Here is a 17,591-nt window from a genome sequence, read left to right as displayed (position 1 = left end):
GGTACTACCGTTGGGGGCGGGACCAGGGGGTTATGTCGGGGAAAGGGAGGTTTCGTCTCTCCCATACCCATTCGCACCGCCCCCTCGTTCCTCTTCTTCTCTCCAGCGTCGCCTCGCCGCGGGAGGGCTCCGGTGGGCCGCCGTCTCCGGGCCATCCCTCTCCATTCCCTTTGGTAGAGTCGATCCCCACCCCGTCCTCTTGCCATGGATGCCGGTATTGCCCCCGTTCCTCCTCTCTTTTTGTCTAGTTCTCAGATCTAGTGTCTTTGGGGCAATGGTGGTTGCATCTCTTGATTTTTGGCTAAATCTCGGCTTGAGTAGTTTGGAGAAGGCGTCTAGACTGTGTGGATTAAGTTTTGGTAGGAGTATTTTTGAATTTGGCAGTCCGGTAGTGCCGGATCTCACCACGGCAGTAGGAACCGCCGTTTCCCAGTCTTGAGCAGTACTACCGCTCCCACTTGAGCGGTACTACCGCTTGTGCGGTACTGCTGCCTATGGCCAGCGGTACTACCGCTGCTTGCCCGATTCCATCATTTTCCTACCACTGTTTGATCCATGTTGTTTTGTTTGGAGGCTTATGCTCTTTTCTTTCGTGTTGGTTCTTCTGTTCGTGTGTTTGGTTCCAGGTGATGAACATCCTGAGCAGCAAGTCCGCCGTGTCAACCCCGGACGTGCAACATCAAAGCGCTACCGCACCTCTGAGTCAGCAGGTGCTTCCTCAAGTGCGCCACCTCCGCCTCAACTCCAGAAGAAACTTGCCAACAGGCCGAAGCCAAGGGGCAAGACTGTGACTAAGTTGACTGCCAAGGAGTTCTGGGAAGGATTGGATTGTTCCCCCCACTATATAAGGAGGTCTTCCTCCCCAAAGTTGACCTACCTCTTCCCCAAAAGCTCCATTGTTGCTCCAAGCTCCATTTTCGCCCGATCTCTCTCCCTAGCCAATCAAACTTGTTGATTTGCTCGGGATTGGTTGAGAAGGCCCCGATCTACACTTCCACCAAGAGAAATTTGATTCCCCCACTAATCCCTAGCGGATCTTGTTACTCTTGGGTGTTTGAGCACCCTAGAAGGTTGAGGTCACCGCGGAGCCATAGTCCATTGTGGTGAAGCTTTATGGTGTTGTTGGGAGCCTCCAATTAAGTTGTGGAGATTGCCCCAACCTTGTTTGTAAAGGTCCGGTCGCCGCCTTCAAGGGCACCAATAGTGGAATCACGGCATCTCGCATTGTGTGAGGGCGTGAGGAGAATACGGTGGCCCTAGTGGCTTCTTGGGGAGCATTGTGGCTCCACACCGCTCCAACGGAGACGTACTTCCCCTCAAAAGGAAGGAACTTCGGTAACACATCCTCGTCTTCACCGGCTCCACTCTTGGTTATCTCGTCCCTTTACTTTCGCAAGCTTACTTGTGTTAAATCCCTTGCTTGCTTGTGTGCTTGTTGTCATTGCATCATATAGGTTGCTCACTTAGTTGCATATCTAGACAACCTACTTTGATGCAAAGTTTAAATTGATAAAGAAAAGCTAAAAATTGTTAGTTGCCTATTCACCCCCCTCTAGTCAACTATATCGATCCTTTCACTATAGATAAACGAGATTCTTCTTAACTATGAAAAGGCACATGCGCTTCGTGCACCAATCTGTCGGGCATGCACACCACAAATATATAGAAAAACATGTAGATAACGAAAATAACATGTCAAAGTATAAAGTCCTTAATGCACGTCATAGTATGTTTCCATTTTTTTAAATGTTACAAATTTTTCTATAAATAAAAGAGAATAGCATAGAATAATATAAAAAATAGAATAATAAAGCAACAAATTAAATATGGAAAATAAATAAAACCATATGTAAAGAAAAATATAGTAAATTAAGGAAAAGAAAGATACATAAAAGGAAAAGAAAAACGAGAAAACGCTCACAACACAACACACAAAGGATGCAGCTAGGCCATGCCGAAAATGGCCCACGTAAACCGCAAATAGCAAACACAAACTACTAAACCCATGCATGGCCACGGTGGTAAATCTTAGTTGAAACCCGTTAGCGTCAACTGTCGAGCCTACGCTCGCAGGCGAGGTGCATTGGGCCCGCCCAGTTTGGGCCATCGCCGCTCTTTTTTCTTCGAAATCAAGGTACCCCCTTCAAAGGTCACATTCAACTCCTCTTGTGTTGACAAGTGGCGCACTGCATGTGTGACACTTATCGCAACCTATAAGTTTTGTGCTTTTTTCACTCATTTATTTTTTAAATGTTTTATCTCTTGACCCATTTGTCAAAATCTTAAACCGCTTTCATTGTTGTGTTTCTCGCATTGAGAAAATCAGAAATACAAAAATACAAAAAATAGGAAAAACGGAAGCCGAAAAAAATGACCCCTCCCCCCAAACCAGAAACCATAGCACATTTGTCTTTTCACTTTTTTGTGAAGCACGTTTCACTTTCTCACCTTATGCGTCACCGTGAATCTCAACGGTGGTTTTTCACATGGTGTGCTTCACATGAGTAAAATTAGAAAAACTACAAAGAATTAAAAAAAATCATGAGGACATAGAAAAAACAAGCAAAGTCTAAAAACAAAGTGCAAGAAAAACAAAACAAAAACATGCTCCCATAGGGTGAGCCCAGTATGCAACACATGGCATGCTGGGTCTCCCCGAAAGGAGTACTTGTCAGTTAGTTATTTCTTTTTTTCTGCTTGTGGTTTTTGTTTCCATTTTTTCTTTTCTTTATTGCTTATTTATTTATTTATTTTCATTCTCGGTTTTAATTTTCATTTTTGGTTATTATTCTGTTTTATTCCGGTTTCTTCACTTATAACTATTTTTATAGTCCTTTGTAATGTAAACTTTTTCTTATGTATGATGAACTAGTTAATATAGGGTGAACTTTTTTATATATTTAGCTAACCTTTTTCAATGTATGGTGTGTATATAACAATATATACATATATATATATATATATATATATATATATATATATATATATATATATATATATATAAATACAGACTTAACTACTTCTTATAGTGAATTTTTTCTAATATATGATGAGCATATTTATAATGCAGACTAAAATGTTTTTAATCACATACTGAACTTTTATTATGTATTTTTTCTATTTATCTAAATATATTTTAAATTATTTAGATATGTAAAAAATGCAAAAGAACGGCATGAAAACTGAAGAGAAAAAAATGAAGTAAAACTGTTTTTTTTTATTTTGAGACAGCTGAAGTGAACTCGTCGGAGTGGGCTGGCCCATTTGGGCCCGCTTCAAGCGTTCGAGTATTTGACGCTAAAATGCGTCGAATAGGGGGGGGGGGGGCGTCGTGCTGCCCATACCCTAGCGCTTAAAAAAAGATGGGCTTTCCCATTTTTCTCAGTTCACCATGTTTTAAAACCATTTTTTGTTTGGTTTTTCACATTGTTTTTTAATTATTTGTTGTTCTATTTCTTCTTATTCAGGTTTCCATCTACGTCTTTTCTTCAAATTCTTAACCCATGAACTTTTTAAAAATTTGTAAACTTTACAGATTTTTTTTTTGAAAAGGGGGGACTCCCTGGCCTCTGCATCAGAACGATGCATACGACCACCTTTATAGAAAAATAAAGAGGTTCAACAAGGTCTTACAGTCTGAAATCAAAGTAAAGGCAAGCTCACGGAGAGCCACAACGCTAAACACAAATGCCAAGAGGCCACAACCGGCTAGCATAACAAAGATAGGTAAACTAATCGCATATCCTATTACATGACCGCCAGCCAAACCGGTTGAAGATATCTCGAGCTACCATCTCCCAGTGGATAGATCTAGTAACCAAACGCTCCCTGGCCTCCGTCGGAGTGAGTAACGACCACATACGGATCAACGCAGTGGCACGGAAAATAACCTGCAAAAAATAAATATTTGTTGTTCTGTTAAAAGCCAAATCATTTATGCAGTTCCAAATTGCCCACAACAAAGCACATACTCCTACGCGAATGTGTCTAGCTGTTTCAGACTCTATCCAAACAAGCCACGTTCCAAATAACGTACTGACAGAATTCGGAAGAGAAATGTTAAAGGCAATGTGCACCGTGTGCCACAACACTTTGGCCAACGGGCAATCAAAGAATAAGTGCTTGATAGTTTCATCCCGATCACAGAAACTACACCTATTAGATCCTGTCCAGTTGCGCTTTACCAAGTTATCCTTTGTTAGAATGACTTGTTTATGTACAAACCACATAAACACATTAATTTTCAAAGGAACTTTGACTTTCCAAACATATTTGGAACTAGGAATGGCACTAGAGTTAATGACATCTATATACATCGATTTAACTGTGAACTCTCCAGACCTAGTAAGTTTCCAGCACAACTAATCGGACTGATGAGATAGCTGAACCTCCATCAGTCTACTCACCAAATGGAGCCACGCTTCCCACCGGTTGCCAACAAGCGTCCTCCTAAACTGAATATTAAGGGGAATGGACTGCAAAATCGTTGCAACAAAAGCATCACGTCGTTGAACAATACTATACAGGGACCGATACTGAAGCGCCAGTGGCGTTTCACCAAGCCAAGTATCCTCTCAGAAGCGAATGGTGGTGCCATTACCGACTATAAACTTTGTCCTATTAAATAAGGCTGCTTTGACTCTCATAAGTCCCTTCCAAAAAGGCGAGTCAGTCGGTCTCACTGTCACCTCGGACAAAGTCTTGGACTGCAGATACTTACTACGTAGAATCTGCGCCCACGTGGCCTCAGTCTCAATTGATAATTTATACAGCCACTTACTGAGAAGACATCTGTTTTTGACTTCAAGATTCTCAATACCAAGGCCCCCCTGGTCCTTTGGTCGACAGATGATATCCCATTTGGCAAGTCTGTATTTTCTCTTTAGTTCATCACTTTGCCAGAAGAATCGGGATCGATAGAAGTCCAGCCTTTTCCTAACACCAACTGGGACTTCGAAAAAAGATAAGAGAAACATTGGCATACTCGTGAGCACCGAATTAATCAGAATCAATCGGCCTCCATAGGACATGAGTATGCCCTTCCAGCAACTCAGTTTCTTCTCAAACCGATCCTCGATACACTTCCATTCTCTGTTTGTCAGCTTACGATGGTGAATGGGTATACCTAAGTATGAGAAAGGTAATGTCCCCAATTCACATCCAAACAATTGCCTATAAGCCTCTTGTTCCTCCTTGGCTCTACCAAAACAGAACAACTCGCTTTTATGAAAGTTAATCTTCAATCCGGTCAATTGTTCAAATAAGCATAACACCAGCTTCATATTTCTCGCTTTTGCCAAGTCGTGCTCCATAAAGATGATCGTATCATCAGCGTACTGCAGGATTGACACACCTCCATCAACTAGATGAGGCACCAAGCCACCCACCTGACCGGCCTCCTTTGCCCTGCCTATGAGAATTGCCAACATATCAACCACAATGTTGAACAGAATAGGAGACATTGGATCACCTTGTCTCAGGCCCTTGTGTGTCTGGAAATAATGACCTATGTCATCATTCACTTTAATTCCAACACTCCCTTTTTGTGTGAAAGATTGTACATGGCGTCGCCAGGCTTCATCAAAACCCTTCATGCGTAAGGCCTGTTGAAGGAAAGGCCATTTGACTTTATCGTACGCTTTCTCGAAATCCACCTTGAAAACAACTCCATCTAGTTTTTTCGTGTGGATCTCGTGGAGCATTTCATGAAGGACCACAACCCCTTCTAGGATGTTCCTGTCCGGCATGAAAGCAGTTTGGGTATGTTGTGCCACAGAATGCGCAATCTGCGTGAGCCTATTAGTCCTGACCTTGGTAAATTTTTTGAAACTAACATTAAGAAGACAGATGGGCCTGAATTGCTCAATTCTCACAGCCTCTGTTTTCTTAGGAAGCAGGGTTATCATTCCAAAATTTAGTTGAAAAGGCTGAAGGTGTCCAGTGAATAAATCATGGAACAACGGCAACAAATCCCCCTTAATAATATGCCAGCACTTCTTATAGAACTCGACCGGGAATCCATCCGGGCCGGGAGCCTTATTGTTTTTCATCTGCGATATGGCCTCAAACACCTCTTTCTCAGAAAAAGGAGCATCCAGAATATCATTCTCAACAGCAGTAAGTTGATGAACATCCTCAATCCTAGACTCATCCAGAGAAACACAGTTATCCTCTGGAGGCCCAAACAACTGCTTGTAATACTCGGCAATGTATAATTTTAGGTTCTCCTGTCCTAAAATCGTTCCTTCATCTTGTTCAAGCTGAAAGATCCTCAGCTCTTATGTTTACGGGAAAGTCATGCTAGTTTATTAATACTAGATGACACTTAATCATGCACTAATAGCTTAGGAATAAATTTAGGGCGTGTATCCAAGAAAATAGATGGTGGATTAACATGAGCCGGGCCAACCATGTTTGATTGTCTATTGCAATGTTTGACAAAGATCTTACCAGAATATTTCAACAAAGTCAAGCATTCATCCATCTGCACAATCAGTTGGTTATAGCCCAGAAGACTAGCCAAGTCTTCCTGGAGAGCGGCATCTTTTGGAGCGACTGCATCAGCTACATGTTCAAGTCTTACATTCGCTGCACTGCTGATCACCCTGTGATCACGAACTCCCGCCCAAGAAGCACCCGAATTATCATCCTCCATGAATGTTGCGTCCATGTAAAATATTTGTTGCCTACCTATTGGTTTTCTCCAGCCCTTAATACAAGGGCCAGGCACGGAATCTCCCGTCGCACAGACAAAATTCATGGCTAGTGCTTGGATAGCCAACGTGGTTCGATTTGGAGTTTGCACGAGTTCTTCACGAACTATCTGCCGTCTCTGCCACCATATGTACATGAGAATATCACATGTACCAACATGAAACAGCAATAACTTCCGTCATATTACTGGATCCATGTAGAGGGTGATACTTACTCTCATGCAGTGGCGAATCTACCAGCCAGGCTTCGATAGGCTCGAGCCTACCCTCCAAACTCACAAATTTTTATACTACTACTAGTGTCCTCACCGTGCTGTTGGAGATGTCCATCATTTGTACTCTGCCTACGTGCATTGTACCGGTTTGTCTTCCCCATGCTCGCTAATAACTTCTTTACACGGTCACCTAAAAAAAGCTTCCCTTTGCACAGTCCATCACGAGCTGCTCGCCGCCCGGGTGCTCCCCATGTCAGATACATATCTCTACAACCCATGATCACTGGCAGACTGAGAGGCTTGATAAACATACACGCCTTCGTCATGTCAACTCATTAGCTCCTAGCTTCCTTTTGGTAAAAAAAGATTTATTTAGTTTAAGATATGTTGGATGAATGAAAGTTATTTCCCCGTCTCGTAACATACTGCATATCTTCTAACATACTGCATATCTTCTACTCCTGTAAAAGACTCATTTGGTAATGATGGTGTGTCTGCTATCTTTCATTTTTTACCATTAAATCTGCATTTAACGACTGTGATGTAAGTTGTTGTATTTTTGTAAAAATATCCCACTTCTCTAGTTCAATTTACAGAAAATTTCAGTTTATTTACACAAAAGATTAGGAGATAATCGATTTTTTTCTTAAAAAAGTTCAATTTTTTCAGCGTAAATTTTGAGCCCACCCTCCATTTTCTTTCTAGATTCGTCACTACTCTCATGCTCTCGCTCGGCAAATGGGGCATTGAGCAATATTCTGTAATGTGATGATTTGCCAACACACAAGGACATGGGACAGGAAGAATCATCACAAGAATATTTTTATTTTCCCCCAAAAAGTTGAAATTCCATAAACCCTTTCAAATTCTACAGTATAATGTAACATCAAGCAGATACAAAGCATGATAAGAGACACATGATCTCTGCATATAACAATGATGCATGGAGAAAAGCATGATTTGAAGGCCTCTACATAGTAATGATCTTCCCACTCCCTGTAGTAGGAAGAACACATGGAGAAAACCGCAGGGATTTCTCATGCTTACTAAAGAAAATTGTAATCCTTGCGACAACATAATTCGCCATAAAAAAACGTTTGATTTGTCATGCAAAAAGATCTGACATTCGATTTCTAGCCAAATCCATAATTGTTACATGCGACCCCGCGATGTTCTATTTTTATTTCTTTGCAAACTAACCAGCCGGGCTGATAGAAATCAGCCACTTGCCTCCTCTTTGATCCTTGGTATCTGGCCTAACCCTAGAACCGTACAGAACGGAGCCTTTCCGTGCCATACATGTCCATGTCAGCGACAGTGGCACCCTAATCGTTAGGAATTGGAGCTTATGTTTGGCAAGTCATCAAACTACAGACAGCACCACATGACCCAAGCAGGCCAGCGCGTACAATAATGTCGATGTGTCTTTGTCTTGGTCGGAATAACCTGCTAAGTCAACCTAGGTTGACACCTACGAGTAGCATGCATGCATGGTCCTCCTCTAGTCCTCTGAAAGTCTGAAGTGCCAACTGCTTGAAAACCTAAAACACGTACGCACAACCGTCAACTTCTCTGTCCTTACCGCTGTGCTCTAGCCACTCGGGGTTTACAATTCCAGTCACTATTAGACCAAATCACGTACAGTAGTGCCACTATCCAGGCCATTTGATAGGATTGTCAACGGGGCAGATGAGCAACGACAAGGTTTGCGCTTGACTTGAGACAAGATTAGCAGGCAGACCACAAATTAATCAGAGAAGCCTCCAAGTCTGTGCGACCTAACTACTACATTCACGTCCACATCAGTGTTCACCTCCAATTCTTGGAGCCATCGCATACTCTACCAGCTAGTAGTAATCAGTAGGAGTAGTACGCACAGTGGTACGTCCATGGGGCCGATTCATTCATTAATCTGGCATTCTGCCCTAGCGCGTGGGCATAATACAGTACTCCCACCATGCTTTTAGCATACGTTTATCTGCCTGCCTTTTTGGCTGGCGCGCTTGTCTGAACATTATTAACATACGTTTGGTCCGTTTAGCATGATCATTTGGGCTGTGGTGTGGAACTGCGAAGGAGCAAGCCAGGTAGCCAGCCTCACGGGCAGGCCCACCGTCCACTGAGATTTGGGGCTGATGCGTACGTCCGGCGATGGCGATGCTTCTCTTGTTTTGTCTCCTTTGGCTGCGCCTTTGCATGCTCCACAAGTTAGTGGTGTTATTTGCCTGTCATTAGTCGCTTCCCGGGAGAAAAAACAATATCATTTCTTCATGCTGCACAGGGGAAAGCAACGCGTATATTTCCATTGTATCCGCGTGAATACGACGGTTTCCTGTGGAATTCATAGGCACGGAACATGATGTACACGCGGACATTTCTAGAGCCTCAGTTTTCGCCGTTGCCTGTGTAGATTAAGCAGTAGAGCAGTCACATAGTGGCACTCATGAGAATGTTTGAGTACATGCTACAGGAGTTAGTTTAAGCTTTAAATCACTTAGTAATGATGGACGATGATAAATCTACGGGGATGATGCATGATGGTCCGAGTATGCGTGTTTGGTGAGATATGCGGGGGATTTGATTGACATGCTGCATCATTCGCTTGATGCACCTGAGGACTAAGTTTGCTAGTCCACACGTAGTGGAGGTATGTTTCAACAAAAACCAAAGGTAGTGGAGATGGTGAGGGGGAAATTGACAGGCAAGACTAAGTTTCAACCAAATTTCATTGTCACCCTATACCTATAGTATAACAACGGTAATGTTAAAATACGGAGTGGGTTCCCGTTCGTCCCATGGAAGTTTCATGGTGAGAAAATGCACGTCATCGTCTCTTTGTTGACGTGACACTGGTGCACCGCCAGTTTATTATTATTTAATAATAGAGAAAAAAGATGCAGCATGGGAATACAAGCATGGTTCAGTGGATATGCACACAACTGGCCAAGTGGTACCGCTACCTTTACAAATTCCACATGATGAAAGTTCACGTCGATATTCGTGGCCATGAGCCCATGATGCTTTTATTTAGAAGAAAAGGGCAGCCCGCCCCAGTTCCATTTCCTTCGAAAATGAAACTCACAGAGTACATCATTATTACAGACCGCGGGAGGAGATTGAGTATCCCTCCGGCATCAACTTTTGCAGAGAAAAACAGAAACATGACCTAGGCAACAAAGCTCCAGTCTTGACATAATACAAGCTAAACATAGACCAGCTACTTGCAACTTCCTTCTTAGTGCACAACAAGATGAGACATGAGGCCATATCAACTCTCCAGGAACACGCTCTCCTCCATGCCCATCCAGCCACCCAACCTTTGTAAGGAGTACAGCCACCAGAGCTCGTTCTTCTTCATCCTGGCTCTGGCCAGAGCAGCAGCGGTGGTTTTCTTGCCGCCTCCCATATAGCCGCAGTGAACATCTCCACGCGCTCTCTTGCATTTAATTTGCAGAGGATCTTCCAGGAGTCGCAATACCCTGCAATTTTTCCCAGCACCACCTGCACACCCATCCATGTGTGTTATTAAAACACATGTCATTACTGCACCTCCAGATAGCCCAGAGAACAGCTGAAATGACAATATTCTCAGCTTGTAGTTTTTTATCTTGCCCCCACATTTCTGCTACCCTACTCAGCATAGGTAAAGGGAAGCAGTCTATGATGGAGTGAATGTTTCTCCATATTTCCAGAGCTACAACACACTCAAAGAACAAATGGTTGATATTTTCACCTTCAGAGCAGAAGAAGCAGGACAAGTCATCTAAATGTTGTCTCTTACTGAGATTATCCCTCACTAACATCTTATTATGAGCTAGCAACCACAAAAAGATATGGATGTTAGGAGGGACATAAATTTTCCACATATCAGGTACATGAACTTGGCTAATGCCCCTAAAATTGACCATGGCATACATAGATCTAACTGAATAGATACCATTGGATTCTAGTTTCCAGATTAAAGCATCATCTTCATCACTAAGAACAGTAGATTGCACAATGCTTAACAAGTCATACCAAAGAAGAAGCAACCTGTTGTCCACACATCTCCTAAATGTGATTTTAAGGTTAACCCCATCCCACAGATCAGCCACAGTCTGATTATGTTCATTAGCTATAATATATAATTCCCAGAATTGGATGGCCAGGCTACAAGACCCAAACCAGTGATCCTCCCAAAATTTGACTCTCTTCCCATTGCCCACTTTCCACTGATATCCATGCTTAGCTGCTTTAGCAGCCCACGGGACCCCTTTCCAAAAAGGGGATGTGTTAATATCAGGGCAAGAGAAAATATTAGGATTATTAGCTCTATATTTAGAGTCAATTATCTGTTTCCAAATCTTACTACCACCAGTATGAAATTTATAAACCCAGGATGCTAGTAGGCTCAGATTCATCTCAGCAATTTTTGGAACCCCCAGGGCCCCATATTGCTTTTTCTGATTTACCAGCCCCCAATTGGCAAGGTGATACCTATGGTGCCCCTCATAGTTGTCCCAAAAACAATGAGCCATCTGGGAGTTGATCAAATTAATGGCCCACTTGGGGAATTTGATCATGCACATTAGATAAGTGGGTATGCTAGCTAGACATGATTGCACTAACACCAACTTCTTCTCATAACCTAGCAATCTACCTTTCCAACCAGCAGCTCTTTTCAGAACCTTATCAACCACAGGCTGTATATCTTCTCTCCTGAGCTTGGTGTAATGAAGAGGGAAACCCAGGTATTTTAAAGAGAAATATCCTAATCCACATGACAAGGCTTGAGCTACCTTATGAGCATCATCCTTTTGGACATGGATAGGAATCAAATCACATTTGTGGAAATGAATTCTAAGCCCAGACATATGCTCAAAACAAGAAAGAAGCCATTTCAGGTTTTTGGCTGAGATCAGGTTGTTATCAAGAAAAAGGAGGGTATCATCTGCATATTGCAGACTTGTCACCCCTTGAGGGAAGACATTAGTCATAAACCCTGTTAGTAAGTTATTCCTAGTTGCTTTATTAAGCATTCTACTAAAAATATCAGCCACCAAGTTGAAAAGCATGGGGGAGGCAGGATCACCTTGTCTCACCCCTTTAAAGGTCTCAAAAAAATCACTGTTGCAGTCATTAATCCTAACTCCCACTGAACCTTTGTATAAAATGGACTTAACTCTCTCCATCCACTTGGGGCTAAAACCCCTTTGATACATAGTTTTCAGAAGGAACTCTTTGCTAACTCTATCATAGGCCTTCTCATAATCCAATTTAAAAACAAAACCTTCTTTATCATGAGTCACAGCATCATGAACATGAGCTGTTACCACACTCTCCACAATAAATCTGCCTTTAATAAAAGCAGTTTGGTTTTGGGAGATAATCTCATCTCCAATATCACCTAGTTGGTTGGCCACACACTTAGCAGAATTTTTAAAGCTACAATTGGACAAAGCAATGGGCCTAAATTTTTGAATAGTGTCAGCCCCAGGTTACTTTGGAATGAGTGTTAACAAAGAGAAATTTAATCTAAATAGATCTAAGGAATTATTATTCCAGGCATCCACCATCAACATAAAATCTTCTTTAATGGTAGACCAGAAGTGTTGATAGAAGAGGAAGGGAAACCCATCAGGGCCAGGTGCCCCTTCAGCATAAGAACCAAAGCCTGCTTTCCTTACATCCTCTACAGTGATATCAGCATCTAGAACCCTATTATGTTCTTCAGAAACTTTTTCAGAGGGATCCCAAAAATCATCATCTAGAGAAATATCTAGGGTATCCTCTCTGCCAAAAAGCTTCTTGTAGTAGTCTACAGCAATATCCATAATATCCTTAGTGGTTTCTACAGGACCATTTGGTCCAACCAACATACTTATTTGCTTTTTTCTCCTCCTATGATTAGCAATAGCATGAAAATATGCAGTATCCCCCCCTCTAAAATGTTTCTCTCTCTGGACCTTTGTCTGGACTTAATTTCCTCCAATCTCCATATTTTTTGAAGATCAGAAGCAATTTTGTCCATCCTGATCTTAGAGGGTGGGGAAAGTGCTTTAGATTCAGACTCTATATCTAATAAATCATACTCAACCACCATCTGTTGTTTGTTCCTATTCTAGGCAGCCTCATAATTGGCATTCCAGCCTTTACACATCCTCCTCAGTAATCTGATCTTATATTGCCATCTATCTAAAGGATTTTTAATAGAGCATGGAGCATTCCAGCATTTCTTAACCATGTCCTCAAAACCTGCAACTTCCAACCACCATTTTTCAAACCTAAATTGTTTGTTCTTTGGTGGTTGGATAGCTCCAGTATCTACCACTAGAGGAGTGTGATCACTACCCACTCTAGGGAGAGCTGTGAGTTGAACAGCTGGGAAGATAGTTTCCCAACAAGTAGTAATAAACACCTTGTCAATATTAGCCATAACCAGCTTATCCTGGTTATTGGCCCAAGTAAACTTTCTATTATAGGGTTTAAGTTCTACCAGTCCATATTTATTGACCCAGTCATTAAATAGGGTTACGCAATGCAAGTTAACATTTCCATAACTCTTTCCCTCACTACTTCTAACCAAGTTGAAGTCCCCACCAATTATAGTAGGCCCCAACCAGGCATCTACTAAATTATGCAGCTCATTGATGAACTCTAATTTGAGATTATCATAGGCTGACCCATAAATAGAGATAATTCTCCAAACAATTTTATTCTTTTTGTCCTTAAGCATACATGAAATAGAAAATTCTAAGATATCCACAGAAACAATATCAAACTCCTCATTGTTGACCCCTATAATTATACCACCAGCAGTGCCTACAGCAGGCAGCCAGTGCCAAGAGTATCTACCCTGAGGATCAAAACTGGAAATTTGGAAGTCATTAAAGGACTCCCTTTTAGTTTCAGAAAAGCCAATTAAGTCAGCATGGGTGTCTCTAATGAGCTTACCCACTGCTTTGAGTTTTTCAGGCTTATTCAAGCCTCTAGCATTCCAAAATAGGCTTACTACCATTAATAAACTCTAGTTTTCTACAGCTACTTTTCCTACCTGAGACAACCTTAGCCCAAGTAGGGGCTCCTTCAGGATGGTCTCTACTGAGATCACATCCTGGGGCTGATTTCTCAGACAATTCTACTCTAATTTCATCAAGATTCAAGTCTAATTTAGCAGGGAGGAAGCACTCTGGGTGAGTGTCTTTGAATGCAGATAGCCTGCTATCCTCCACTTGCCTCATAACTTGAATATTTTGAGATATAATACCATCATTATCACCTAATTTCAAGCCAGCTTTCCTAGCTTTCAAGAGTAACTCTTCATCATTAAAAGCAGAAAAGGAGTTATGATTTTTGTTACCTTTAGGAACTTCTAGATCTTTCAGTCTTCTGAGGTCTTCAGCCTTTTGAATAGCATTCCTCCCATCTCTCTTGATTCTGGTGCTCACTCTAGGTGCCACCACAGGCCCCCATTTGTGCTTTTGTGGTTTTGGCTCCTCCAAAGTGACCCCATCTCCATCAGACTCTTCATCAAATTGTTCCAACAATTGAATAGCAATATTATCCTCAGGTTTTTTCTTCTTCACCTTTTCCTTCAAGTGAGAGTCACTTTTCCCAGTATAGCACTTTGCACCCTTTTTTCTAGTGAATTCACTAGTTCCACTGGTGTCTTGGGCTTAGTGGGAGCTTTCTGTGAGTTCTGAGGTGGGCCCCCAGACTTTGGATTTTTGTTCTTATCAGTTTCCATGTCTTTGGGGCCCTGCATTTGCATATCTCTTTCAGGACTTCCTTCTAGCAGGTCTTCATCTGATTTTTCTCCACCACTAGTACTTGGGTTTACACTACCAGTAATTGGAGTTGTGTCCACAAGGAATGAAATAAGAAATAGTTCCTTGTCAATCTCCACCAGCCTTTCTGTTGGGATCTTAGAAATGTCCCTCACAGCCACCTGCACTTCAACTTTTTCATAGAAACTTCTAAATATCTCATGCCAGTCCACATTCACCAAGATGCCCAAGATGTAAGTGATCTAAGAGATTACTTTCTAGGTAAGTTTGTTAACAGGGATCCCAATCATGGTTACCCACACCTCTTGCAGTTCAGCATAAGCCACCTCTTCCCCATCCCATTTCTCAAATGAAACATGCACCCCTTTCTTCCTGAGATTAATGGAGGGTAGCTCTACCAAATCCTTCACCTTCTTGTGGGGGGGGGGACCTGACTAGGAATCTCTTCTTAGTCAACTGCCTCACCTACCATGGGCAGTTGGTTTTCCATATCTCAGAGAAATTGTTTTTCAGTTCTTGTGCTGTAATGGATCCTTCTTCAATCACAGCAACACAGACATTGGACATATTCAGCCATTTGACAGCCTCTTTGTCATCTGATTCAATGTGGAAGAAGCCCAGTCCTGCATTAGCACTGCCAAAGTATTGAGCAGTAGCTTGTGGCTTGTACCACTCCAGACAGTTGTCCATATGGTGCCCTAGCTTGTGACACATGAAACACTTTTTGGGTATTGAACAGGTTACCACAAAGTGTCACTACAAAAAAAAGACACATCCGTGACATTTTGGGCCGAACGAATTTTTTTTTCTGTCATACATATGACACTTCTATGACGATAATTGTTGGAAATATGCCCTAGAGGCAATAATAAATTGGTTATTATTATATTTCCTTGTTCGTGATAATCATTTATTATCCATGCTAGAACTGTATTGATAGGAAACTCAGATACATGTGTGGATACATAGACAACACCATGTCCCTAGTAAGCCTCTAGTTGACTAGCTCGTTGATCAATAGATGGTTACGGTTTCCTGACCATGGACATTGGATGTCGTTGATAACGGGATCACATCATTAGGAGAATGATGTGATGGACGAGACCCAATCCTAAGCCTAGCACAAGATCGTGTAGTTCGTTTGCTCAGAGCTTTTCTAATGTCAAGTATCAGTTCCTTAGACCATGAGATTGTGCAACTCCCGGATACCGTAGGAATGCTTTGGGTGTACCAAACGTCACAACGTAAATGGGTGGCTATAAAGGTGCACTACAGGTATCTCCGAAAGTGTCCGTTGGGTTGGCACGAATCGAGACTAGGATTTGTCACTCCGTGTAAACGGAGAGGTATCTCTGGGCCCACTCGGTAGGAGATCATCATAATGTGCACAATGTGACCAAGGAGTTGATCACGGGATGATGTGAGTTACGGAACGAGTAAAGAGACTTGCCGGTAACGAGATTGAACAAGGTATAGGGATACCGACGATCGAATCTCGGGCAAGTAACATACCGATAGACAAAGCGAATTGTATACGGGATTGATTGAATCCCCGACATCGTGGTTCATCCGATGAGATCATCGTGGAACATGTGGGAGCCAACATGGGTATCTAGATCCCGCTGTTGGTTATTGACCGGAGAACGTCTCGGTCATGTCTGCATGGTTCCCGAACCCGTAGGGTCTACACACTTAAGGTTCGATGACGCTAGGGTTATAGGGAAAGTATGTACGTGGTTACCGAATGTTGTTCAGAGTCCCGGATGAGATCCCGGACGTCACGAGGAGTTCCGGAATGGTCCGGAGGTAAAGATTTATATATGGGAAGTCCTGTTTTGGTCACCGGAAAAGTTTCGGGTGTTATCGGTAATGTACCGGGACCACCGGGAGGGTCCCGGGGGTCCACCAAGTGGGGCCACCAGCCCCAGAAGGCTGCGTGGGCCAAGTATGGGAGGGGACCAGCCCCAGGTGGGCTGGTACCCCCCCACCAAGGCCCAAGGCGCATGGGAGAGTGGGAGGGGGCAAACCCTAGGTCCAGATGGGCCTTAAGGCCCACCCTAGTGGCCCCCCCTCTCCTCTCCTTGGCCGCCCCCCTAGATGGGATCTAGGGCTGGCCGCCAACCCTTGGGGTGGAAACCCTAGAGGGGGCGCAGCCCCCTCCCCCCTATATATATTTGAGGTTTGGGGCTGCCCAAGACATGAGAACGTCTCTCTTTCGGCGCAGCCCTACCCCTCTCCCTCCTCCTCCTCTCCCGCGGTGCTTGGCGAAGCCCTGCGGGATTGCCACGCTCCTCCATCACCACCACGCCGTCGTGCTGATGCTGGATGGAGTCTTCCTCAACCTCTCCCTCTCTCCTTGCTGGATCAAGGCGTGGGAGACGTCACCGGGCTGCATGTGTGTTGAACGCGGAGGCACCGTTCTTCGGTGCTTAGAACGGAATCAACCGCGATCTGAATCGCTACGAGTACGACTCCTTCATCCTCGTTCTTGCAACGCTTCCGCATCGCGATCTACAATGGTATGTAGATGCACTCCCCTTCCCTCGTTGCTAGATTACTCCATAGATTGATCTTGGTGATGCGTAGAAAATTTTGAATTTCTGCTACGTTCCCCAACATGGCATCATGAGCTAGGTCTATGCGTAGTTTCTATGCACGAGTAGAACACAAAGCAGTTGTGGGCGTAGATGTTGCCAATTCTTGTTGCCGCTACTAGTCTTATCTTGTTTCGGTGGCATTGTGGGATGAAGCGGCCCGGACCGACCTTACACGTACGCTTACGTGAGACAGGTTCCACCGACTGACATGCACTAGTTGCATAAGGTGGCTAGCGGGTGTCTGTCTCTCCCACTTTAGTCGGAACGGATTCGATGAAAAGGGTCCTTATGAAGGGTAAA

Source organism: Aegilops tauschii, chromosome 6 (assembly GCF_002575655.3).
Source record: "Aegilops tauschii subsp. strangulata cultivar AL8/78 chromosome 6, Aet v6.0, whole genome shotgun sequence".
In the NCBI taxonomy this organism is placed as follows: domain Eukaryota; kingdom Viridiplantae; phylum Streptophyta; class Magnoliopsida; order Poales; family Poaceae; genus Aegilops; species Aegilops tauschii.
This window is presented reverse-complemented; position numbering follows the sequence as displayed.